This window comes from Coffea eugenioides, chromosome 6 (genome assembly GCF_003713205.1).
Source record: "Coffea eugenioides isolate CCC68of chromosome 6, Ceug_1.0, whole genome shotgun sequence".
In the NCBI taxonomy this organism is placed as follows: Eukaryota; Viridiplantae; Streptophyta; class Magnoliopsida; order Gentianales; family Rubiaceae; genus Coffea; species Coffea eugenioides.
Window position 1 is genome coordinate 43,006,478 of NC_040040.1, and position 27,779 is coordinate 43,034,256.

The 27,779-nt window shown below is 31.6% G+C and overlaps 1 pseudogene; it reads right to left on the bottom strand.

Annotated features, from left to right (window-relative positions):
- Positions 1–2,039: 2,039 nt before the first annotated feature.
- LOC113774195 lies at positions 2,040–26,751 on the bottom strand (annotated as a pseudogene).
- Between the last annotated feature and the right edge of the window lie 1,028 nt (positions 26,752–27,779).

The window sequence follows — 27,779 nt, forward strand, 5'->3', positions numbered from 1 at the left end:
TCTAATCCAGAACAACCTAGATCTTCAAAGCAGTATCCCACTTCTAATGATGATTCACAACAGCAAGGATCAGTTGTAGATAAGTAATGCTCACAACAGTAACCAATAGGGGTGGATCAGTTGTCACAACAATCAGGAGTTGAAACTGAATTCGAACATTAGCAGCACCTTGAGACAAATGAAGAACAACCTATACATTTGGAAACTAGAAACCAGCAATCTCGGAAGAAGAAGCAAGTTAGAAGGAGAAGAAACACCTCTACAACACATAGTGAAGAGGTAGACCCCCATGTAGCTGATGTCCATGCATTAGAGGAAGATACAATGGTCACTGAGTTGCACAGTGATGCTAGCTCCTCGGATGAAGAGAATATTGATGACTGGAAGAATAGGTATGTTGACTTCAATCTGGAAAGAGATCTGAAAGACCCTAATTTTGAGTTTCACATAGGAATAAAGTTTGAATAAGCTGAACAGCTAAAATTAGCTGTAAGAACATATTCCGTCATGAAAGGAAAACCAGTAAAGCCATACACAAATGAAAAAAATAATGTTTAGAGCAAAATGCAAGCCTCCTTGCCAATGGTTTGTTTATGCGTCAGTTGAGACTGCTCTTGGGACAGATGATTTGGTTGTTAAGACCATGAATAATTAGCACACAAACTGTTAGCATGCATGGAAGAACAAGAATATTTCTGCCAAGTGGCTTGCAAACAAGTACATGGAGAGGTTTAGATGCAATGTTGAAATGCCTCCAAGGTTATTGAGACAAACAGTTGATAATGACTTCAAAGCAGAAATTTCGAAATGGGTGGCATACAATGCAAGGGCAATTGCTAAAAAGGAGATTCAAGGAAATGCAGAGCAGCAATATAAGGACATATGGAGATATTGTGCAAAAATTGAGAAGACACCCAAATACCACATATATGGTCAAAAGGTCAATGTTGGAAAGAACTTATCTTCTCTTTCCTAAAATGATTATTTTAATCATATATTTTGAATTGGGTTGAAAATGTTACAAAACTTTAAAATATGGGACACAAGTGATTTTTTAAACTTTAGAAGGATTAAATGATATTATCAAAAAGTTCAGGAGAAGTTTCTGAAATTATAACTAGTACAAAACTATAAATACGCACAGCTACTAAACTACAAATATGCACAGCTACTTTAGGATTTCTTCACGCCTTTGTGTAATCTTTTGCATTCTTAGTTTCATCAAACTACTACTTTTTTTTTAACCCAACAAAAAATTTCCTATGGATTTACCAAAAAAGAAAGAAAATCCCTATAGAAAAAAAAAATCTTTTGTAATTTGAAAACATCTTGAGTGAACTTTTATTATTTGTGTTTGTACTTTAAAAAGCATGTTGTTTATGATTGTAGTTGTTATGTTTTTTTCTCTTCATGCTCATGTTTTCTATTTTTGTTTACTTTCAAATAATCTGCTTTCAATTTTGTAAAATAGTAGGGCAACAAAAGTGCAATGTCAGAAAGCTTTTATCTTCTCTTTATTAAAATGAGTATTTTAGTCACATATTTTAAATTGAGCTGAAAATGTTACAAAAATTTAAAAATATGGGATGCAAGTGATTTTTTAAAACTTCAAGGTGGTTAAGTGATACTGTCAAAAATTTTAGGGGAAGTTACTAAAATTATCCCTAGTACAAATACTCACAACTAGTTCAAGATTTTTTTCACACCTCTGTATAATTGTGGTTGAACTATTCCATATAAAAGAACTTGTAATGCATTTGATTTCTAATAAAAATAATGGCAAAAGCTTTTGCATTCTAGTTTCATCAAGTTACTCTTTTTTTTCACCCAACAAAATTTTTGTTGCAGATTCGCCAAAAAAAAATGAAAATAAATTTCTACTATAGATGACTCAAAGGGTTTCTTTCACTTCTCAAATTGGTACAGTAAAAATTTCTCACTTGGCATCCCTTGTCGAGCTGCAATTTTGCTTCTTTCAAATTAACTAATATTCTTTAGCCAGTGAATCTAATTTTTGAGTACTCTTTGTATGTGTTAAATCAACTTTTGGCACTTATATCTGCCCATTTCTGGACATACATACTTGCCTTGATTGCCTGTGAAAATTCAATAGTAAAGGTACTTAGGTAAAAGATCAATCAAATTATTTTCTTCTTGTTGGAAATTTATAAGAGACGAATTTGTCAAATTAAATTAAAGTATTCATACCTCCTTTTCCCAGTTGCATCTAATGGTAATGATGGCCAATATTACAGTTTGAATTGCAGTTCCACCAAAAATCATTCCTGCCCAGATTCCCTACACAAAAGTATCAATAAAATAAGATAGGTTTAATCTTTCGTATCCTGACAGTGTATACACTGTCAACGTTGGATAAATAACAACTATACAAAATTTGAATATAAAATTTAACTTTTGCACATATGTCATGGATCCAATGGTAGTAGTGTATGCTATCAGTGTATATAAGGTTTACTCAATAAGATAATATGTTTATTTAAGCAGAAAGTTTCTTTTTTTTTCTTATATTCTTCACTCATTGTTCATCATTCAAATGAGAAAAATTGTAATATTGCCCAAGAAAAATGACCATTACTCCTTGCTTGAAAACCCAACTCATCAATACTCCAAGTGGTACTCCAACCAAATAATAGCAACCCAAATTTATGTATGCCACATGTGATTGCCATCCAGATCCAACAGCAACTCCTATATGGTTACAAGAAATTTATTTTTATTTGTTTTTGACAAATTAAGATCAGATTAAAATTAAGAAACTGATGAAATTATTCATGGAATTCTCTCTATAACAGTTCCTAGCATCTATCTTGTCAAACAATTTTGTCAATGGCACTAGTTCAAAGCTAGATTCCCTAATAACATTTCCATTTTCATCAAGTTCCTAGCATATATTTATATTTATATTTAATTATAATATATACATATATATAATATATTATAATTATAATATTTTATTATAAAATTAGTATATTATTTAAATATATATTATAATTATTTAGTTAAATATAATTATAATTATATAATTTATATTATAATTTATTAATATTATATAATAATATATTTATAATATATATGTATATTTATAAATGTATATTATATGTGCATATAATTATAATATATACATGTATATAATATTAATAAATTATATAACTACATTTATATTTCTTATTTTAAATATAATAATATGTAATAATAACTATATTTAATATGTATAAAATATTAGTATAACTAATACTAGTATGTAACTATATTTTATACATTATATTTATATAAAATATTAGTATAACTAATATTTATCTATATTATATAATTATAATTATATATTTATATTATAATGTTTGTATAATTATATTTAATTATATATGTAATATTTAATTTTATTAGTTACAAACTTATAATAATGATATTATTATGTTATATAAATATATATTATAATTATTTAGTTAAATATAATTTTATTTATATAATATATATTATAAATTTATTAATATTATATAATAATATATTTATAATATATATGTATATTTATAAATGTATATTATATGTGCATATAATTATAATATATACATGTATATAATATTAATAAATTATATAAGTATAAATATAATTATTATTTTAAATATAATAATATATAATAATAACTATATTTAATATGTAATATACATTATATTTATATAAAATACTAGTATAATTAATATTTTTATATATTATATAATTATATATTTATATTATAACATTTGTATAACTATATTTAATTTTATATATATAATATTTAATTTAATTAGTTACAAACTTATAATAATGATATTATTAGTTATATGTATTATATAATGTATATTAATCTATGTAATATAATTGATATTATCAATTATATTAATAATTATACATGTTTACTAATAGAAATTATTAATTAGTTATACTAAATTTACTAATATATTTAATTAGTGAAAATTTCTTATATCTCATTTACAAAGAACCAACGAACCAAACATCAACTATAGTAATGGTATACATTTCTGGCACTGAACCAAACAAATATATTGTAATGATTGATTCCATTCCAAATCCAGGATGAATGATTCCGAATCCGAATCCGAATCCGATTCTAACATGCAAACCAAACGCCACCTAATAAGATTATTCCACAATGAAATGGCATTAATATTCACAATGAGCAATCCATTGCTGGAAGAAGTTAACAAGCTATCACTACTCCTGGCTTTCACAGTTCTCCTCAATAGTGTTCAACCAGTTCTTTCTGGTAAACTATATCATAGTCATGGGAAAAAGTGTCATCAGTTTCTTAATTTTAATCTGATCTTAATTTGTCAAGAATAAATAAAAATAAATTTCTTGTAACCATATAGGAGTTGCTGTTGGATCTGGATGGCAATCACATGTGGCATACATAAATTTGGGTTGCTATTATTTGGTTGGAGTTCCACTTGGAGTATTGATGAGTTGGGTTTTCAAGCAAGGAGTAATGGTCATTTTTCTTGGGCAATATTACAATTTTTCTCATTTGAATGATGAACAATGAGTGAAGAATATAAGAAAAAAAAAAGAAACTTTCTGCTTAAATAAACATATTATCTTATTGAGTAAACCTTATATACACTGATAGCATACACTACTACCATTGGATCCATGACATATGTGCAAAAGTTAAATTTTATATTCAAATTTTGTATAGTTGTTATTTATCCAACGTTGACAGTGTATACACTGTCAGGATACGAAAGATTAAACCTATCTTATTTTATTGATACTTTTGTGTAGGGAATCTGGGCAGGAATGATTTTTGGTGGAACTGCAATTCAAACTGTAATATTGGCCATCATTACCATTAGATGCAACTGGGAAAAGGAGGTATGAATACTTTAATTTAATTTGACAAATTCATCTCTTATAAATTTCCAACAAGAAGAAAATAATTTGATTGATCTTTTACCTAAGTACCTTTACTATTGAATTTTCACAGGCAATCAAGGCAAGTATGCATGTCCAGAAATGGGCAGATATAAGTGCCAAAAGTTGATTTAACACATACAAAGAGTACTCAAAAATTAGATTCACTGGCTAAAGAATATTAGTTAATTTGAAAGAAGTAAAAATGCAGCTCGACAAGGGATGCCAAGTGAGAAATTTTTACTGTACCAATTTGAGAAGTGAAAGAAACCCTTTGAGTCATCTATAGTAGAAATTTTTTTTCATTTTTTTTTGGCGAATCTGCAACAAAAATTTTGTTGGGTGAAAAAAAAGAGTAACTTGATGAAACTAGAATGCAAAAGCTTTTGCCATTATTTTTATCAGAAATCAAATGCATTACAAGTTCTTTTATATGGAATAGTTCAACCACAATTATACAGAGGTGTGAAAAAAATCTTGAACTAGTTGTGAGTATTTGTACTAGGGATAATTTTAGTAACTTCCCCTAAAATTTTTGACAGTATCACTTAACCACCTTGAAGTTTTAAAAAATCACTTGCATCCCATATTTTTAAATTTTTGTAACATTTTCAGCTCAATTTAAAATATGTGACTAAAATACTCATTTTAATAAAGAGAAGATAAAAGCTTTCCAACATTGCACTTTTGTTGCCCTACTATTTTACAAAATTGAAAGCAGATTATTCGAAAGTAAACAAAAATAGAAAACATGAGCATGAAGAGAAAAAAATATAACAACTACAATCATAAACAACATGCTTTTTAAAGTACAAACACAAATAATAAAAGTTCACTCAAGATGTTTTCAAATTACAAAAGATTTTTTTTTCTTTAGGGATTTTCTTTCTTTTTGGTAAATCCATAGGAAAATTTTTGTTGGGTTAAAAAAAAAGTAGTAGTTTGATGAAACTAAGAATGCAAAAGATTACACAAAGGCGTGAAGAAATCCTAAAGTAGCTGTGCATATTTGTAGTTTAGTAGTTGTGCGTATTTATAGTTTTGTACTAGTTATAATTTAAGAAACTCCTCCTGAACTTTTTGATAATATCATTTAATCCTTCTAAAGTTTAAAAAAATCACTTGTGTCCCATATTTTTAAAGTTTTGTAACATTTTCAACCTAATTCAAAATATATGATTAAAATAATCATTTTAGGAAAGAGAAGATAAGTTCTTTCCAACATTGACCTTTTGACCATATATGTGGTATTTGGGTGTCTTCTCAATTTTTGCACAATATCTCCATATGTCCTTATATTGCTACTCTGCATTTCCTTGAATCTCCTTTTTAGCAATTGCCCTTGCATTGTATGCCACCCATTTCGAAATTTCTGCTTTGAAGTCATTATCAACTGTTTGTCTCAATAACCTTGGAGGCATTTCAACATTGCATCTAAACCTCTCCATGTACTTGTTTGCAAGCCACTTGGCAGAAATATTCTTGTTCTTCCATGCATGCTAACAGTTTGTGTGCTAATTATTCATGGTCTTAACAACCAAATCATCTGTCCCAAGAGCAGTCTCAACTGATGCATAAACAAACCATTGGCAAGGAGGCTTGCATTTTGCTCTAAACATTTTTTTTTCATTTGTGTATGGCTTTACTAGTTTTCCTTTCATGACGGAATATGTTCTTACAGCTAATTTTAGCTGTTCAGTTGATTCAAACTTCATTCCTATGTGAAACTCAAAATTAGGGTCTTTCAGATGTCTTTCCGGATTGAAGTCAACATACCTATTCTTCCAGTCATCAATATTCTCTTCATCCGAGGAGCTAGCATCACTGTGCAACTCAGTGACCATTGTATCTTCCTCTAATGCATGGACATCATGACATCCTGGATTTGGAATGGAATCAATCATTACAATATATTTGTTTGGTTCAGTGCCAGAATTGTATACCATTACTATAGTTAATGTTTGGTTCGTTGGTTCTTTGTAAATGAGATATAAGAAATTTTCACTAATTAAATATATTAGTAAATTTAGTATAACTAATTAATAATTTCTATTAGTAAACATGTATAATTATTAATATAATTGATAATATCAATTATATTACATAGATTAATATACATTATATAATACATATAACTAATAATATCATTATTATAAGTTTGTAACTAATTAAATTAAATATTATATATATAATTAAATATAGTTATACAAATTTTATAATATAAACATATAATTATAATTATATAATATATAAAAATATTAATTATACTAGTATTTTATATAAATATAATGTATATTACATATTAAATATAGTTATTAATATATATTATTATATTTAAAATAATAATTATATTTATACTTATATAATTTATTAATATTATATACATGTATATTTTATAATTATATGCACATATAATATACATTTATAAATATACATATATATTATAAATATATTATTATATAATATTAATAAATTTATAATATATATTATTTAAATAAAATTATATTTAAATAAATAATTATAATATATATTTAAATAATATAATAATATCATTATTATAAGTTTTAACTAATAAAATTAAATATTACATATATAATTAAATATAATTATACAAACATTATAATATAAATATATAATTATAATTATATAATATAGATAAATATTAGTTATACTAATATTTTATATAAATATAATGTTAAAATATAGTTACATACTAGTATTAGTTATACTAATATTTTATACATATTAAATATAGTTATTATTACATATTATTATATTTAAAATAAGAAATATAAATATAATTTATTAATTTATTAATATTATATACATATATATATTATAATTATATGCACATATAATATACATATATAAATATACATATATATTATAAATATATTATTATATAATATTAATAAATTATAATATATATTATATAAATATAATTATATTTAACTAAATAATTATAATATATATTTAAATAATATACTAATTTTATAATAAAATATTATAATTATAATATATTATATATATGTATATATTATAATTAAATATAAATATAAATATATAATATAAATATAAATATTACTTATACTAATATTATATAATTATAAGATTTGGGAATCAGACTTGGGTTTTGGACAAACCACCAACTTACTAAGGAATGGAGGAATACTAAATTTTTAAACATCATTCCAAAATTTCAATTCCGATAGTAGTGAACCGAACATGAATCATGGGATTTATTCCATAACTTCATTCCGAAACCCTTTTATGAAACGCCCTTTTAGTAACCAAAAAAATAGACCAACTGCTATTGATTCTGTCACTGCTACTATAGTAGCAAACTTGGCTTTTTTTCCATTGTCTACTCCTAGCTCATTTGCAACTCTAACTCTGTGCAAACCAAAATTGAAAAAAAATTATTCTATTGATTTGTAGCTTTTATTTGGTAGATCAAAAATCACAAAAACAAAATAAAAAAGGGATAATTTCACAAACCCCCCAAGGTTTATAACAATTGCAGTCACCCCTCTTAAGTTTTAAAAATTACACCTACCTCCCTTACTTTAGGTAACTATATAGACCCAATATACTACATTTCTCTGCAAAAATCCTAGTATACCCTTATTGACATAACAATAAAGAGAAAAAGTTAGTACAATCATGTACATTTCCTTTTTCTAAAACCACTGCAAACCTGTCAGCGTACCAAGTGTGACGATCCCACCTCCCCCTAGGACGTACCCAAGGGTTTAGTGAATCCCCTGCCCAACACTCGCTAGGACTCACTCACTAACGTTCTTAAAATAGCCGTTCAAGTCTCGAAATTAACATAAAAGTTTCATTTCCAACCAACAATTCAAACTTAATTTACAATCCAAGAGTAAAACATAGGATTACATTTCTAAAGATTCCAAATACATCTCATCTACAAAAGTACAAGTACGAGAGATTATCTACACTAGTTCACGGCTACTTGCTACAGTCTCCACTCTTGTAAGGAAAACAAATTAATGGGATGAGTTAAAAACTCAGTGAGGTTTCCAAACAAGCAAACAAGCAGGTAAACATGGGAACATTTACACATAGCACTTTGCACACTTGGCATAGTAATAAGTAGTCATTCAAGAATCAATCATTCATTCATTGAAAGGATACATTTTCACTTGGAGCCATTCATTCATTCATTCGTCAACTATTTTCCTTATCCCTCCGATATTAGAAAATATTTGCAAGTGAAAACTCCTTCAATGTTCATGTCATTCATTCATTGATTTCATTGCATTGAATTCGCTAGCCAGTTCTCCACCAAACTTCGTGGTAATACTCGAGTATACCAAACATTGTCCCAGGGTCACCAGCCACCCGACTGAATCCTCTTTTGGCTCGAGTCGACTGGCAACGAAGGACAAGGGCCCAGTTCAGCCAAAAGACTGACATTCATGCACAAGTAGCATTCAATCATTGAAAATTCACTTTTGCTTGGGTCGAATACAATAAAGTACACATTCGTCTATTGAAAATCCATTTAGCAATCATTGGAAGGCATTTAACATTCCTGTAACATTCACAACATTTCACATAGTCATTTAAAGCATACACATGCAAGGAACACTCACCTTTTAAAGTAAACCAAAGCTAAACGTTCGACTCTGGGTTGTGCTCATTCCCACCGTTAAACCCTAAAAGTTATCAAGACAAGATGTCATGGTCCGATCATTCAAAACTTAGGTTAATAAGGTGCTCACTTTAACCTTAATCATGAGCCATACACCTATCTAAAATCGGCCCCTCAAAACACAAAACTCAAAGACAAACTTGAAAGCCAATCGAAAAATGTCCAAGTGCATTCTAGAGCTATAAAGTACTTTTTTAAGGTCACAAAATTGTCCAAAATCACACCAATTAAACTTTAAGATCTAGAAAAGTTTTCTCAAAGTTTTTCAAGTTCCACTTAATTCATTTGACAAATTTTTCCAGCTTTGGCGACATTTTTTGAAAAAATATAACTTGAGTTCTGTAGGTCAAAAAATCACAAAAATTATGTCATTAGAAAATAGATTCAAAGTACTAATAGACTTTAGAAAACATCTTCATGATATTCAACTCATCGGTTAGTCAAATTTTCAGTTCAAAATCACTACTGTCTCATGTGCAAAACAGAACAGTTAGGGTTTTTTAAGAAAGTTTGTAAATTTGCTGGTATTTATAGGAGTTGAACCAACCCCTGATTTTTATATGGTTAAAAGATCTATGAGTCTAGTTTCAAATGCAATAAACGGAACTCAATTTGGATTTTTCTACACCAAGATATAACAGATTTTTCAAGACTGCTCAAAATCTTCTGCGGGAAAAATTTTCAGCAGCACTTCCCCTTATTTTCCCTAATTTCCAGCCATTTTCAATGATTCATTCTCACTACAAAACAGCCTCAAATCAAGCATATACATACCAGGCCACAAACTCACTAAATCAAGCATATACATAGCATATAACTATCACATACTCAAGCTGGAAAAGTTAAACCCTAGGCTGGAAATTCACAACTAAAGCTGGAAAATCCTATTTTGAAGGTAAAATTTCATACCAAAGCTAGAAATCTTCATATCCAAACTTTCATATCCAAATCAAAGCTAGAAACTCCCAATTCATGGCTGGAAAATATAAATGAAAGCTAAAAAATTCCAACAACATCACAAATCCATGAAACCAACCACAAAACTTCCATATTCAAGTCATATACCCACTTAAATGTAAGATTAAAGGGAAAAAGTAATTCTTTACCAAGATTACCTTCAATTCCTAAGGAGAGTAGCAAATCACAACTTTCTTCCCTCAAAATCACACCACACCAAGTTTTTTCTTTCCTTGTTGCAACCTTCTACGGATGAACTTAGGGTTTAAGGTTGATTTCCCCACAAAATCAAGTTAGGAATCAAGATGAAACTAGGAGAAATTTTCTCTCTTTTCTTCCTTAAGAGGGTCGGCCAAGAGGAGCAAGAAAGTGATGGAATTTTCTTCAATTTTCAAGATAAAGGCATAGGATAGTCTTGGTCAAAGTTGGGTTGGATGGTTGACAAGTGTCAAGATCAAGTTCCATTCCTATCTCTTTGTCTCTCTTGTGTTTTTGATAACTAATCTATCTTGTGTTTCTCTAATACACTCTTAACACTTTTAATCACATAACTCCTCTAGTACCACACTCGTTTTCGTCCACCAAATATAACGCACATATCTCACTAGTCGGTCAAACTATCTTAATATTTTATAAAACTTAACATACACTAAAATACAAAAAAAAGAGTAATAAAAATCTTAACTTAACCTTTTAAATCATTATCATATTAAGACTAGCAAATAAGCAAGTAAAGTAAATTTAAAGGAAATATAAATTAATCTTTCAAAAATAGGAGAAAATTTAAAATATTTTTTTTTCGGGTCCTCACACCAAGCCAATCGAGCAAACTATTATTTATAGCTCAATCTCCGTTTCAAGTGATTTCAACAATATTTGCAGCCGTAGAATCATTTTTCTTCCTAAAGGCTTTCACTAAAAACTACGAGATCAAATATTGTGATGCCCCCACTTCTTCCAAGAGCGAACCCAAGGGTATTCTCAGAACGCCTGCCCAACTCTCTCCGGGACTCACTACAATTCATGGTTCAAAACTAGAAATACTTCAAATAATTTCAATATATATATTTAAAGTACTCCAAAACATTTCATACTTACAACTAGTTAACTTTCAAACCTAAATACAATCCAACGGAATATGTACCATAGTCATCTACTAGAATACAACTTAAAGTCTCAAAAAAGAAATAACTTAGTACTATTCACAAGCACTCTCGATCTTGAATCCTGTTAAGGAAAATAAAAACGTGGAATGAGCTAAACAGCCTAGTGAGGTTCCAAGACACTCTAACAGTTCTAATAAATCAAGTAATTTGAGCATAATACATGTATGATTCAAGATTGCACATTGGCACATTAACATGAAACAGTTATCATTATATAGAAATAAACACATATTGAAGGATACGGTGTTCCAGTGAAATCATTTCGATCAACATCATCTTATAACTTCAGATCCCCTCGATTTGTCTGGCATCACCTTATCCCTCCAGTGGTAATACTCGAGTATACCGAAACGGTGGCCCAAGATTCCAACCTACCCGACCGAGCCCAGTTCTGGCTCGAACAGGTTAGTAACCAAGGGCAGGATCTAGTTCAGCTTAGAGCTTACAACATGCGCAAGAAATCAAGTAAATCGGTTGAACGGTAGAAATTTGTCATTTTAGTAGGTCGAGTGAGATGAAGTACACACTCGCCTTAAAACGGTGGCAATTTCATAAGAGCAATTATAGGTAACACTTAACACTTAAACACGTAAACAAAATGCCGTAATTTCATACGAACACGGAATTTACGGTGATCAAGTAATCAAGTAAGCAGGTAATCAAGTAAATCGGTAAACGGTAGATCGGTTGAACAGTAAATTGGTAATCGATAAATCGGTAAATCGGTTGGACGGTAGAAATTTGTCATTTTAGTAGGTCGAGTGAGATAAAGTATACACTCGCCTTAAAACATTGAAAAAGTTCATAGGAGCAATTATCGGCAGCACTTAATAGTTAAACACATAATGACCATGGAGTAAACATGTCGTAAAATTATTCAAATCACGTACTCCTATATGTAACACTCACCAATTCAAAACAAGTGAGTAAGTGCTCAAACAAGTGTTTAGGCGTCCGTTTCGAGTTCATCTTGAAGGTCCCCTTGAGCGCCTAAGCAAATAATAATTAAATTCACTCACAATCATGCATTTACCAAGAAATGATGCATACTCATTTAGACTAAATTAAAGTCTTAAAAGAGAGCTTTAATTCTCTCAACTCGAGGTTGAAGAGTGAAGTTTTAAAGTCCAAAGAGAGACTAGCATCTTCCATGAAATCGAGTTCAAAATGTTCAATCGATATCGAGAAAAGAAGTCAAGTTCCCGAAATTGTATTTTCTAAGTAATCGGCAAATTTCAGTTTTGCACGACAATCTTTGGAAAATCGAATCTGGAGTTTAGCATGTCAAAAAATGGAAAGCTTTACACCGTTGGAATCTTTGTTTGAAGTACTAAAAGTTCAAGACACTTTTCTAAGATTCTAAACGGAAGATATTCAAATTTCAGCTTAAATTGGCTGACTTGAACCTATAAGACAGTTTCAGTCTTGGTTTTTGGTAAACTTTGGAAATTCGGCAAAATTCACAGAAAGCAAACCAGCCTCTGAAATTCGCAACACTATTACAGTTTTAAACAGAACAAACAGAACTAGAATCAGAGTTTTGAGCGTCAAGATATAGTAAATCAAAGTTAGTTAAAAACAAGGACCGCTTGATCCATTTTTCCATATTTGAAAGGTAACTTTGGGATTTTATTTGTATATCAAAACAGTTTTAGAATGACACCAAAATTGGTACACTTCAACTTCCGTATGAGGACTACTCCTCTATCAAATTTCATTCAAAAACTTACGTGGGAAGGCAGTTAACAAAATGACTGAATTTCGTAAAAGGTTTCAAAGCAAATCTATCTTCTTGCTTTCCTTTCTTTTCAAAACATTTTGCACCATGAAATCAGTCTCATTTTGGTTCATTTGTGAAACCAAGGTTCTAGAAACATCTATTATACATTTGGTAGGTGATTGACACCAAAATTTTCGAAACAACATGTTCCAAATCAAATTAGACCAGTTGGCTAGCAAGAAAGAAGGATTTTCCAGATTTCCAGCTTTGGTGCAGTTCTGTAATTGGACCATATCTCACTCAATACAACTTAAAATTGAGAATGGTTGGTGGCGTTTGAAACTAAATTCAAAAGGCTACATTTCATCAGAGAAATCATTTTGAAAATTAGTTCATAGCTAGCTCGAATTCAAGCGAAAAACCGCAGCTTCTCACTGTCACTCGCACAGCATAGCAAAATAGAATAGGTAATTTTGGTAAACTACTACGGCTCACTCAGTTCGAATCAGAGGGTGTATTTTACACCGTTAGAAAACTACGGATGTCTATTTTTGAATGCCACTGATTACACTCAATTCCAAGCTCCGTACAGAGAGATATGTTCGTTCAAAAATTACTGCCAGAGGACCCCTGCTATGCGATTTTCCAGAATTGTTCTTGCCAAAACTCAATTTTTTTCTCAACCAAATCAAGTGATTTTTGGTGGAAACTTTCCACACATCTTATACAACATATCTACATCAGATTTAAGGTCATTTGAGCATCAAAAATTCGAACCAAGCTTCAAGAAAAACAGGGCAAATTTTTGGCTAAGCTTCCTATGCAATTCCTTTGGTTTTCCTTTCACTTTTTCAACAAGTCTCATCTTGTTTATCACAGAATTAACACAAATAACACTTACCATCATCATATCAGTCCTATATCATCAAGGTGAAATTTCATAAAGCCCACTTCAACCTTTTCAATCCAAATAACAACAACAATATCGAAGCTACAAGCTTCGTAGTCAAAACCTAAACCCATTAAAGCCAAGAAAATGGAAAGATTTGAAGTGGATGAAGGCTACCTCTTAGCTCTTGAAGAAACCAGAAATTTCACCACTAAAACTCTCAAAAAACCCCCAAGATGAAGCTTACCTCCAGGCCAAGGTTAATCTCCAAGTGATTTTGAGGTTGGATGCAAAGTTGGAAGTGTTTTGGAGCAAGAATGAGCAAAAATGGAGTGGAGAGCGTTCTTTCTTCTTCCCTTGAAGTTGCTAGCCGAAAATGAGGGAGTGAGGAGAGAGAGACGAGGGTTTGTTTGGGTAATGAAACTTGGAGAGAAAGAATGAAATACTAACTTTAGGTTGTGTGCAAAAAGTCAACTCTCACTAGTGGTCGCGAGGGTTTCGTACCGCTGTTTTCTCTCGGGTTCGTTTCAATTATGCATTATACCTTTAATGTACTTCCTTTAACATTATAATTATTCACTCTTAGTAGTCTAAAATAAGTTTCTTAATCTCCTCTTAGCCGTTCTGGCTCGATATACGTGAATTTTTAATTCGCGCGTGATAAAGCGAAATTTTTTGAACTCATTCACCACTAATGTCTCAACTAACTTTTCTTAGTCTATTATTATTCATTCTTAATTCTCCAAAACTAATGCACTCTCGGATCGAATTTATCTCAAAAAAAGTGTACTTGTTATTCCTTACCAAACGAGCATCCGAAAAATAAAATTTTCTAATGAAACGTTTTAAAAACGAAAGTGAGACATTGTTTCATGTAAATGGATTTAAAATGGTTGAAATAAATTATTCGGAGAAAACGGGAGAATAAATAATTAATTAAGCCATTAAAATAAGATTAAAATAATTAAAAATTCGGGTTCTCACATCTTTCCCTCCTTAAAAAGAATTTTGTACTCGAAATTCACACTTAGGATAATATCATATGTCTTAAGAGTTATATTTATCAAATCAATCAACAACTTACACTTTCCAATCCATATCTCACAATTTCCATTCATCCAATTAGTAATCAACTTTAATTCTCGCAATAGGCGTTTTACTTCCAAGTCGTAGGACAAACGATCACACTTGACTTATACCATTCATGAAACTAAGGTTTACACAAGAATAATTGGCTCCAGTGTCAATTAAAACTCCAATTTAAAAGATTCAATTTTGTAGTTCAAAACTCGAATAGATGATATATTTTCAATAGAAGACTAAGTTTACCAAAATTTTCGGACTTAATTTGTCAAAATCAAGTCAATCATAACATGCGAGATAAAATCGAGGGTTTTAATGTATTTTAGATATGTATGTGACAGAATACGATTCAAAATTTCAAAATTAGGGTTAAAGATACAAACTTTTCTTCATGATCCGAAATTAAATTTTCTTATTAAGAAATTTCAAATAATGTGTTTTGCCACCATCATCAACACATATTGCAATTTCCTCAGATACGTTTAAGAAAATTAATCATGCAACTCAATGCGTGGATATCAAAACACATATATAATAAATAACATATACATGGAGGATATTTCAAAAATTCTTTCAAAATTTTGAGTTAAGAGCTGCATTTGAGTAAGAAAACACTTTTAAGAAAGATAAGTAAACATGCGAGTTCATATATGCATAAACTTCGATCCAACACCTTTATCACCCTTTACCTCTAATTCGAGGGCTAACTTTAATAGTACATAAAGTTCTGTCATTTTACTCTCCAATTCACAGCAAATATTTATTCTTATTCTTAAGGAAAGATCCAAGCCTAAGCTCTGCCTGATTTTCAATTTTTAGGCGAGTTCAAAATGTATATACATATATTTAGATATTTACGGGAAAAGGAATAGCAGGCATATAATTACATATAATAATGGTCAAGAAAAATTGAAAGTGCTTTTATTCAATTAAAATAATTAGGTAATGAGATCAAGTCACCTCAAGAATAACCAACGCAATATTTTGGAAGTTCAAACGTTCATAAAAACTGAAACATGTCCATAGGACCAATCACAAGATATGTGTAGAACAATTATTAAAATTTTCACAGGAGAAAACCTCACTAGGTACCCAACTAAGTTAATCTTTTAAAACACCGGTAGGTCTAATCTTCTCGTTCTTTTCCGACTCATATCAAACACTAGGATCCTATTGAGTTACATAGGACCATCCATTAATCTTTCTCTACCTCTCTTTCTTAATTTTTGTGACATCTTAGTCAAACGACTATTGGTTTCTTGTAACTATTCACGTGAAATATTGATTCATTCTTATTCCTTGCAAATGGAGATCTCAAGTCCTTAACATTGCCCTCAACTCTTAAGTATTTGGGTACAAGAATCCGAAATAAGATAATTCACAACTCAGGGCGTACGCTTCCAAGTGTAAATCATCCAAGTTAAGATTTCTACCCAACATACATATCTAATTTTCCCCAAGTATCAAGATGAAGGGTTTATACCTATCACATTCATGATTCACAACTTACGATCTAGAAGAGTACTTAAACTTTTACTCATTCATATAATAAGGACCATAACACCACTTGACTCAAGCTTACCCCGCGCAGATATCACACGAAGCGGCTCTGATTTTTATCCCTACAAGCGGTCACTTAACTTTTAAACCAGTCCCATAGTCCGGCATCCTAAACTTTTAAGTCTAGGATACACTACAAAGATCTGAAACCTAAACTCTGATACCAACTGTGACGCCCCCACTTCTCCCAAGGGCGAACTCAAGGGTATCCGCGGAATGCCTGCCCATCTCTCGTCGGGACACACTACAATTCATGGTTCAAAACTAGGAATACTTCAAATAATTTCAACATATATATTTAAAGTATTCCAAAACATTTTATACTTACAATTAGTTAACTTTCAAACCTAAATACAACCCAACGGAATATGTACCATAGTCATCTACTATAATACAATTTAAAGTCTCAAAAAGGAAACAACTTAGTACTATTCACGAGCACTCTCAGCCTTGAACCCTGTTAAGAAAAACAAAAACGTGGAATGAGCTAAATAACCCAGTGAGGTTCCAAAACACTCTAGCAGTTCTAACAAATCAAGTAATTTGAGCATAATACATGTATGATTCAAGTTTGCACATTGGCACATTAACATGAAACAGTTATCATTATACAGAAATAAACACATATTGAAGGATACGGTGTTCCAGTGGAACCATTTCGGTCAACTTCACCTTATAACTTCAGATCCCCTCGATTTGTCTGGCCATCACCTTATTCCTCCAATGGTAATACTCGAGTATACCGAAACGGTGGCCCAAGATTCCAACCTACCCGACCGAACCCAGTCCTGGCTCGAACAGGTTAGTAACCAAGAGCAGGATCTAGTTCAGCTTAGACCTTACAACATGCGCAAGAAATCAAGTAAATCGGTTGAACGGTAGAAATTTGTCATTTTAGTAGGTCGAGTGAGATGAAGTACACACTCGCCTTAAAACGGTGGCAATTTCATAAGAGCAATTATAGGTAACACTTAACACTTAAACACGTAAACAAAATGTCGTAATTTCATATGAACACGGAATTTACGGTAATCAAGTAATCAAGTAAATCGGTAAACGGTAGATCGGTTGAATGGTAAATCGGTAATCGATAAATTGGTAAATCGGTTGGACGGTAGAAATTTGTCATTTTAGTAGGTCGAGTGAGATAAAGTACACACTCGCCTTAAAACAGTGAAAAAGTTCATAGGAGCAATTATCGGCAGCACTTAATAGTTAAACACATAATGACCATAGAGTAAACATGTCGTAAAACTATTCAAATCACGTACTCCTATATGTAACACTCACCAATTCAAAACAAGTGAATAAGTGCTCAAACAAGTGTTTAGGCGTCCGTTTCGAGTTCCTCTTGAAGGTCCCCTTGAGCGCCTGAGCAAATAATAATTAACTTCACTCACAATCATGCATTTACCAAGAAAGGATGCATACTCATTTAGACTAAATTAAAGTCTTAAAAGAGAGATTTAATTCTCTCAACTTGAGATTCAAGAGTGAAGTTTTAAAGTCCAAAGAGAGACTAGCATCTTCCATGAAATCGACTTCAAAACGTTCAATCGATATCGAGAAAAGAAGTCAAGTTCCCGAAATTGCATTTTCTAAATAATCGGCAAATTTCAGCTTTGCACGACAGTCTTTGGAAAATCGAATCTGGAGTTTGGCATTTCAAAATATGGAAAACTTTACACCGTTGGAATCTTTGTTCGAAGTACTAAAAGTTCCTAGAAAACACTTTTCTAAAATTCTAAACGGAAGATATTCAAATTTCAGCTTAAAGTAGCTGACTTGAACCTGTAAGACAGTTTCAGTCTTGGTTTTTGGTAAACTTTGAAAATTCGGAAAAATTCACAGAAAGTGAACTAACCTCTGAAATTCGCAACACTATTAGAATTCCAATCAAAGTTTTAAACATAACAAACGGAATTAGAATCGGAGTTTTGAGCGCCAAGATATAGTAGCTCAAAGTTAGTTAAAAACAAGGACCGCTCGGTCCATTTTTCCAGATTTGAAAGGTAATTTTGGGATCTTATTTGTATATCAAAACAGTCTTAGAATGACACCAAAATTGGTATACTTCAACTTCCATATGAGAACTACTTCTCTATCAAATTTCATTCAAAAACTTAGGTGGGAAGGCAGTTAACAAAATGACTGAATTTCATAAAATGTTTCAAAGCAAATTTGTCTTCTTGCTTTCCTTTCTTTTCAAAATATTTTGCACCATGAAATCAGTCCCATTTTGGTTCATTTGTGAAACCAAGGTCCTAAAAACATCTATTATACATTTAGTAGGTGATTGACACTAAAATTTTCGAAACAACATGTCCCAAATCAAATTAGACCAGTCGGCTAGCAAGAAAGAAGGATTTTCTAGATTTCCAGCTTTGGTGCAGTTCTGTAATTAGACCATATCTCACTCAATCCAACTTAAAATTGAGAAAGGTTGGTGGCGTTTGAAATTAGATTTAAAAGGTTACATTTTATCTGAAGAAATCATTTTGAAAATCAGTTCATAGCTAGCTCGAATTCAAGCGACAAACTGCAGCTTATCACTGTCACTCGCACAGCACAGCAGAACAGAATAGCTAACTTTGGTGAACTACTACGGCTCACTCAGTTCGAATCAGAGGGTCCATTTTACACCGTTAGAAAACTACGGATGTCTATTTTCGAATGCCACTGATGGCACTCAATTCTGACCTCCGTACAGAGAGATATGTTCGTTCAAAAATTACTGCCAGAGGACCCCTGCTTTGCGATTTTTCAGAATTATTCTTGCCAAAACTCAATTTTTTTTTCAACCAAATCAAGTGATTTTTGGTGGAAACTTTCCACACATCAAAAATTCGAACCAAGCTTCAAGAAAAACAGGGAAGATTTTCGGCTAAGCTTCCTATGCAATTCCTTTGGTTTTCCTTTCACTTTTTCAACAAGTCTCATCTTGTTTATCACAGAATTAACACAAATAACACTTACCATCATCATATCAGTCCTATATCATCAAGGTGAAATTTCATAAAGCCCACTTCAACCTTTTCAATCCAAATAACAACAACAATATCGAAGCTACAAGCTTCGTAGTCAAAACCTAAAACCATTAAAGCCAAGAAAATGGAAAGATTTGAAGTGTATGAAGGCTACCTCTTAGCTCTTGAAGAAACCAGAAATTTCACCACTAAAACTCCCAAGAAAACCCCCAAGATGAAGCTTACCTCCAGGCCAAGGTTAATCTCCAAGTGATTTTGAGGTTGGATGCAAAGTTGGAAGTGTTTTGGAGCAAGAATGAGCAAAAATGGAGTGGAGAGCGTTCTTTCTTCTTCCCTTGAAGTTGCTGGCCGAAAATGAGGGAGTGAGGAGAGAGAGATGAGGGTTTGTTTGGGTGATGAAACTTGGAGAGAAAGAATGAAATAGTAGCTTTAGGTTGTGTGCAAAAAGTCAACTCTCACTAGTGGTCGCGCGAGGGTTTCGTACCGCTGTTTTCTCTCGGGTTCGTTTCAATTGTGCACTATACCTTTAATGTACTTCCTTTAACATTATAATTATTCACTCTTAGTAGTCTAAAATAAGTTTCTTAATCTCCTCTTAGCCGTTCCAGCTCGATATACGTGAATTTTTAATTCGCGCGTGATAAAACGAAATTTTTTGAACTCATTCACCACTAATGTCTCAACTAACTTTTCTTAGTCTATTATTATTCATTCTTAATTCTCCAAGACTAATGCACTCTCGGACCGAATTTATATCAAAAAAAGTGTACTCATTATTCCTTTCCAAACGAGCATCCGAAAAATAAAATTTTCTAACGAAACGTTTTAAAAACGAAAGTGAGACATTGTTTCGTGTAAATGGATTTAAAATGGTTGAAATAAATTATTCGGAGAAAATCGGTGAATAAATAATTAATTAAACCATTAAAATAAGATTAAAATAAGTAAAAAATCGAGTCCTCACAAATATAACCCCACTTAAAAAACCTAAAAGCTTACCTACAACATTCTCAACCCACTAGAAATAGCTAATCTAGCCCATCACCATCTATATGGATAGTAGGAGCAATGCCACCTTGACCCAAAGAATAACCCATTATTACTCCATCATCTCCATTGGAGACTAATCCTATCTCCATGAAAAAAAAACCACTATTCAGTAGCAAATCAAAAACAGAAAGATGCATTTTTCATTTTTGTTTTTCATTTTTTTGGCAACAAATGCAGTTATGGATATCTATTAAATATTCTTATGGATATCTAATAAATTTTTTTGAATAAATAGACACAACAATATACCAATCATCCGGTCCCTCTTACTTTCAGCTATTGGTTTCAAATTTATTCTTTATATTTGCCATCCTCTCCTTATTTAATTTCATAATGAAGAAATTATTTTTTCTATTCTTTGCTCTCTATTGAATCAGCATTTGCTAATATTTGCAATAGAATGTGACGAAAGAAAGGAATCAAGTAATAAAATAAGAAAAAAAAAAGAGATTCTTTAATAAAGGTACTTAGGTAAAAGATCAATCAAATTATTTTCTTCTTGTAGGAAATTTATAAGAGATGAATTTGTTAAATAATATTAAAGTATTCATACCTCCTTTTCCCAGTTGCATCTAACGGTAATGATGGCCAATATTATAGTTTGAATTGCAGTTCCACCAAAAATCATTCCTACCCAGATTCCCTACACAAAAGTATCAATAAAATAAGATAGGTTTAATATTTCGTACCCTGACAGTGTATATACTGTCAACGTTAGATAAATGACAACTATATAAAATTTGAATATAAAATTCAATTTTTGCACATATGTCATGGATCCAATGGTGGTAGTGTATACTATCAGTATATATAAGGTTTACTTAATAAGATAATCTGTTCATTTAAGTGCAAATTTTTTTTCTATATTCTTCACTCATTGTTCATCATTCAAATGAGAAAAATTGTAATATTGCCCAAGAAAAATTACCATTACTCCTTGCTTGAAAACCAACCCATCAATACTCCAAGTGGTACTCCAACCAAATAATAGCAACCCAAATTTATGTATGCCACGTGTGATTGCCATCCAGATCCAACAGCAACTCCTTGTATGGTTACAAGAAATTTATTTTTATTTATTTTTGACAAATTAAGATCAGATTAAAATTAAGAAACTGATGACATTTTTTCCCATGAGTATGATATAGTTTACCAGAAAGAACTAGTTGAACACTATTGAGGAGAACTGTGAAAGCCAGGAGTAGTAATCGCTTGTTTACTTCTTCCAGCAATGAATTGCCAGTTGTGAATATTAATGCCATTTCATTGTGGAATAATCTTATTTGTAACCAGAAAAATTGACCAAATGCTATTGATTCTGTCACTGCTACTATAGTAGCAAACTTGGCTTTTTTCCATTGCCTGCTCCTAGATCATTTGCAACTCTAACTCTGTGCAAACCAAAATTGAAAAAAAAAAATTATTCTATTGATTTGTAGCTTTTATTTGGTGGATCAAAAATCACAAAAACAAAATAAAAAAGGGATAATTTCACAAACCTCTCCTCAGGTTTATAACAATTGCAGTCACCTCCCCTTAAGTTTTAAAATTACACTTACCTCCCCTACTTTTACTGTTTAGGTAACTATATAGACCCAATGTGCTACATTTCTCTTAAAAAATCCTAATATACCCTTATTGACATAACAACAAAGAGAAAAAGTTAGTTTAATCACGTACATTTTCTTTTTCTAAAACCACCACAAACATGCCACCATACCAAGCCAATCGAACAAACTATCATTTATAACTCAGTCTCCATTTCAAGTGATTTTAACAATATTTGCAGATTTAGAATCATTTTGCTTCCCAAAGGCTTTCACTAAAAACTATGAGCTCAAATATAACCCCACTTAAAAAAACCTAAAAGCTTGCCCGCAACTTTCTCAACCCACTAGCAATAGCTAATCTAGCCCATCACCACCTACATGGATACTAGGAGCAATGTCACCATGACCCAAAGAATAGCCCATTATTACTCCATAAACCTCAATTAGGACTAATCCTATCTCCATTAAAAAAAAAACCATTGTTCACAATAGCAAATAAAAAATAGAAAGTTGCATTTTTCATTTTTGTTTTTCATTTTTTCGGAAACAAATTCAGTTATGGATATCTATTAAATTTTTTATGGATATCTAATAAAATTTTTGAATAAATAGACACAACAATATACCAATCATCCGGTCCCTATTACTTTCAGCTATTGGTTTCAAATTTATTCTTTATATTTGCCATCCTCTTCTTATTTAATTTGATAATGAAGAAATTCTTTTTTCTGTTCTTTGCTCTCTATTGAATCAGCATTTGCTAATATTTGCAATAGAATGTGAAGAAAGAAAGGAATCAAGTAATAAAATAAGAACAAAGAGATAGCAGAATTTGGAATAGAAATTGGAAATGAGAGGGAATGGTGGTGAGTATGGTGGTTTAGGTGGTGGCTATGAATCTAGTGATACATAATATGAGATGAAGGAGAGGAGTTAGAGAGAGAGGTGAAAGGCGGCGACTACAGATTATACGACAATTGGGAATGTTTTGCTGATTGTAGTGGTATGGTATTTTTCTTTATGAATCAACTAATTAAATGAAGGACATTCTAGTAATTTTGTTGCACCAAGGGAGATCAATGTAATTATGTAAACCTAAGGGGAGCTGAGTGAAATTGTCAAAAACCTCAAGGGAGGTTTCTGAAATTATCCCAATAAAAAATGGCAATTAAGAGTACCCTGTTCCTGTGAAGAATCCAATTGGAATCATGCTGTCCCACTCATTGATATTCATGCTGAAAATTGAGATTAAAAACAATGTAAATGATGGTTCCTAAACATATTTTGTATCAATAAACATGTTTCGTTGCAAATGCAGCCACCAAGAATTGAATTTAGCAAACATGACTTTGTGAAAGCTTAGCGGAATTTCCTTACCATATAGATAAAGCATCAAAAGCAACTTCTGAGTTGGCAACATGTCCTGTAATTAGTATTAGTATTTGGAAATACTAATTCTCCAAGCTGTTCCATTCAACAATCGAATTGAAGTAAGGAAAAAAATTGCAAACTTCCTTTTTTCTTTAATAATGATAAATGAGAATGAGGATCATAAGAATTATAACTAGTGGCAGAGTAAGAAACTGAAAATTTCATACAAGGCAGCGATAATGAGGAGAGAGTTTGGTGCAAACATTTGTTTCAACTTTATATAAATTTTCATTTTTATCTTTATAAAAATTATTTTTACTTTAACTACTCAAACAAAGATCCATATGCATTGTTTACTTTAACTATTTAAGCATACTTTTCGATACAACCAGTCCTAAACATTATATTGACCAATATCACAATTATTTCACGAACAAAGTTAAAACATAAGTTTGTTTTAGCAATAAAAATTTTATATAAAATGCATTCACTATAAATACTAATACTATGCAGTTCTCTATTGCACACGTATCTAGTGTGTATTTAGCACTAGTAACAATAGTAAGTAAAGTATCAATATGTGCACATTGCTAAGTGACAATCCCAAAATCATACCTAATAAAATAATTTTTTCTAACATTCCTTCCACAACTTTTGGCCAGACAATAAAAGTAATCTAAAACAAAATCAAAAGATTTGAGTCTTACCATATCATTACACCACAAGAAACAGAAAGTTGAAGAAATTGCCAGAGACCCGAAAATGCTTCAAAAGAGAAGCCTGTCCATGTATATGATGGCACGCACCACAAATACTATAACCAAGCAAACCAAACACTACAATCCACCAAGAAAAGCTCAAAGCAAGGGCTATTCCTGCCAATCCAAGCTGAAGCTTGATCACCACTAACCAATTCAACAGCAAATGCAGGATCAGAGCCAAAAACTGCACCCAGGCAATCACACTATTTTTCAGCTGGCTCTGCAGAAACCTCTGGAGGGGAAACTGAAAGGCGAAGCTGAAATGAAGCGGAATAAAACACAAACACACAATCCCAGAGAGCTCAGCCACATTTTGGGGCTGCCCCAAAAGCTTCAAAATCGGCGTTGTGAAGATATACAAAGGCAATCATGTAACCACACAACACAAGAAAAGAACTACCCAAGAACGCTGCAGATATATGCCTAACATGGGATAGTTTTTTGCCCCAAACGCTTGTCCGCATAGAGTTTCCAATGCACTAGCCATTCCCAACTGGAAATAAATCAGAAGAAGTAGAATAAATAAACCAAAAAAAATAAAAAAAGAATGGAATAAAACCAAAAAAAATTCCTTTTTGCGATATTATGGTTGACGATTTTTATGTGCTTGTGATATTTAGATAGAAGGACTTATTAACATGTTAGAAACAACATTAGACAGGAACTTAAACCCTTAACTATTTAATATTGTAAAAGAACTACAATTTATCTCAGATCATGAACATTGTGTTTTTTTTTATGGATGGAGACTAATTATTTATATTAGAAAAAAAATTTCAAGTTAGTCATACCCTCAGATAGATCAGGAACTTTTCGTCCTGAGAAAATTGTTTATGTTATGAACAGTGTATAGTTAAGTTAAATTGCTTGTTACGTTAAATAATGTGCATTGGATGATATCAAATAAAGAAGTTAAAGTACCTCCTTTAGCACCCCACCAAAAAAAAAAAAGGAGCGTATAAATTGTGCATAATTGTTAGTCTAAATAATTACATTCTTGTATCTATTATCTTCAGAGCTTAATAAAACAAGCAGGGATGTATCTCAAATTGTTGCACTATGTCAAGGAATTATATTTAAAAATAAATAAGCCAATCTCCTTTTACAAGTATAAATCCTATTTGCTGAGATGCAACAAACATATTATTTTTTAGAACGGCAAAAAAGCAAAAAAAAAAAAATTCTTATAAAGAACAAGATGATAATATTTAAGTTAAAATTGTAATACCGATTAGTGATGACGATATTAAAAAAGATTTGTGATTTAATGATGAATATTAACTACTAAACTTGACGTGTAAATCAGTTTACACTCAAATGGTCAAAATTAACCATCGCATTCAACATTCATGCTACTAAACAAAAATTCATAGTAAGAATTTTATACACACTTTCTGAAATTTGTGACAAAATTATATCCACAATATATGTATATATACGTGACATGCTTTTGGTTCAAATTATTCGAATTTTGATAGAAACCACGTGAAATCCGAAATCCCATTAGTAACATTTTATCACATTATGCTTGGTTAAACCGGGAAAAAGGGTTTTTTGTGAGGTTTTGGTAGAGAGGGGGGGGGGGGGCAGAGTCTGAGTTTACCATTACCATGAATCCAAAATCGAGGGCAAGAATGACATTGCCGGCCAGAGACATCGCAGCGAGTTCAATGTTTCCAAGGTGGCCAGCAGAGGCTAGGGTGATGACAAACATGGTGTAGGAAGCAAGAAGACTGAAAATGGCAGGACCAACAATGCACCAAAGCTTCTTTGATTCAACCCAAATCTTCCTTGGAAATTTTCAATCCCATGAATTTCTAGTAATGGTATGCTAGCAGCCTCAACCATTGTGGCCATAATTCATATTTAATAGCAAATTAAAGCGAAAGAAGATGGGAAGTTTTGGGCGGCAAACAATCTGGAATCAGTAACAAGAACAAGAAGGTAGTTTGCTAAGAATTGATGCGAAAATTCGAAACATGGACCGGTTGATTGTTAATTCTTGATTCATGACTAATAGGTCAAGGTTTGAGGCGCCGGAAGAAACCATGTAGTATACTTTTATATGCCTACATTGGTGTAGATTTATATGTTAGCCATAGATTGGAAGGTAGGAAACAATAATGTTACAAAAAAGGAAGCTGATAAATTTATGTAGAAGTGGCCATTTTCTCTCCATCACTTCCTTAACAGAAAGACAATCTTGGAAGTGAAAGAGACTATTCTTGGACCTTACTTCTGAGTTACCTAAGTAAAACGAAGGAAATAATCTCTCTGTGGAAATAGAATATCAATCTACTCAATTAGCAAAAATATTTGGTAACAGTTATAAGATTTATGGAAAATAGGCAATTACGTCACATTTTTGCTAATGCCAATGTAGTCTCTAAACTTTAGGTTTGGCAAATATGGTCCTTAAACTTAATTTTCAAGTCCAATAAAATCCCTTTACTATAGCACTGCTGCCTAAAACCGGCTATGCTCCTACTTTATCAACCAAGAAAGGGTAATTTGGAAACTTTGATAGCAGTTTGATGAAGGCAAAGAAGAGGGGAGGGGAAAGGGCGACAGGATGGTGGCTGCAGAGTGGGAAGGGTGGTGGGTTTGGATTGGAGAGGTGGGCAACACAGTGGTGGGGTAGTTGGAAAAGTGAGAGGAGATATTAGAGATAGGTAAAAAGGCTGGTAGGGAAGATTTTAAATGATTGTGCCTTCGTAAAGAGTGTTAATTGGACTTGGAAATTTAGTGTAAGAACCATATTGGCCAAAACTAAAGTCTAGAAACTAAATCAGCTTTAGGAAAAATGCTCAAGGTTGAAGTTGGCCATTAGCCCTGTAGTATCCCACATCTGAAGTGAAAGGGAATGGGATGGGTTTAAGAGCTTGGGTCTAATGACTACATAGTAACTTGGATTAATTATTTTGGGTTAGGAAATTTCGGGCCAAAAAGTTACTTGGACCAACTTTGGACTCAAGTCATGACAAGCCCTAACTTTCGAAAGAACCCTTCAACACCAACGTAATTGTATAGTTTATTGGTCAAATATTAAATAAATATGGTTTATCATCTTAAATTAGA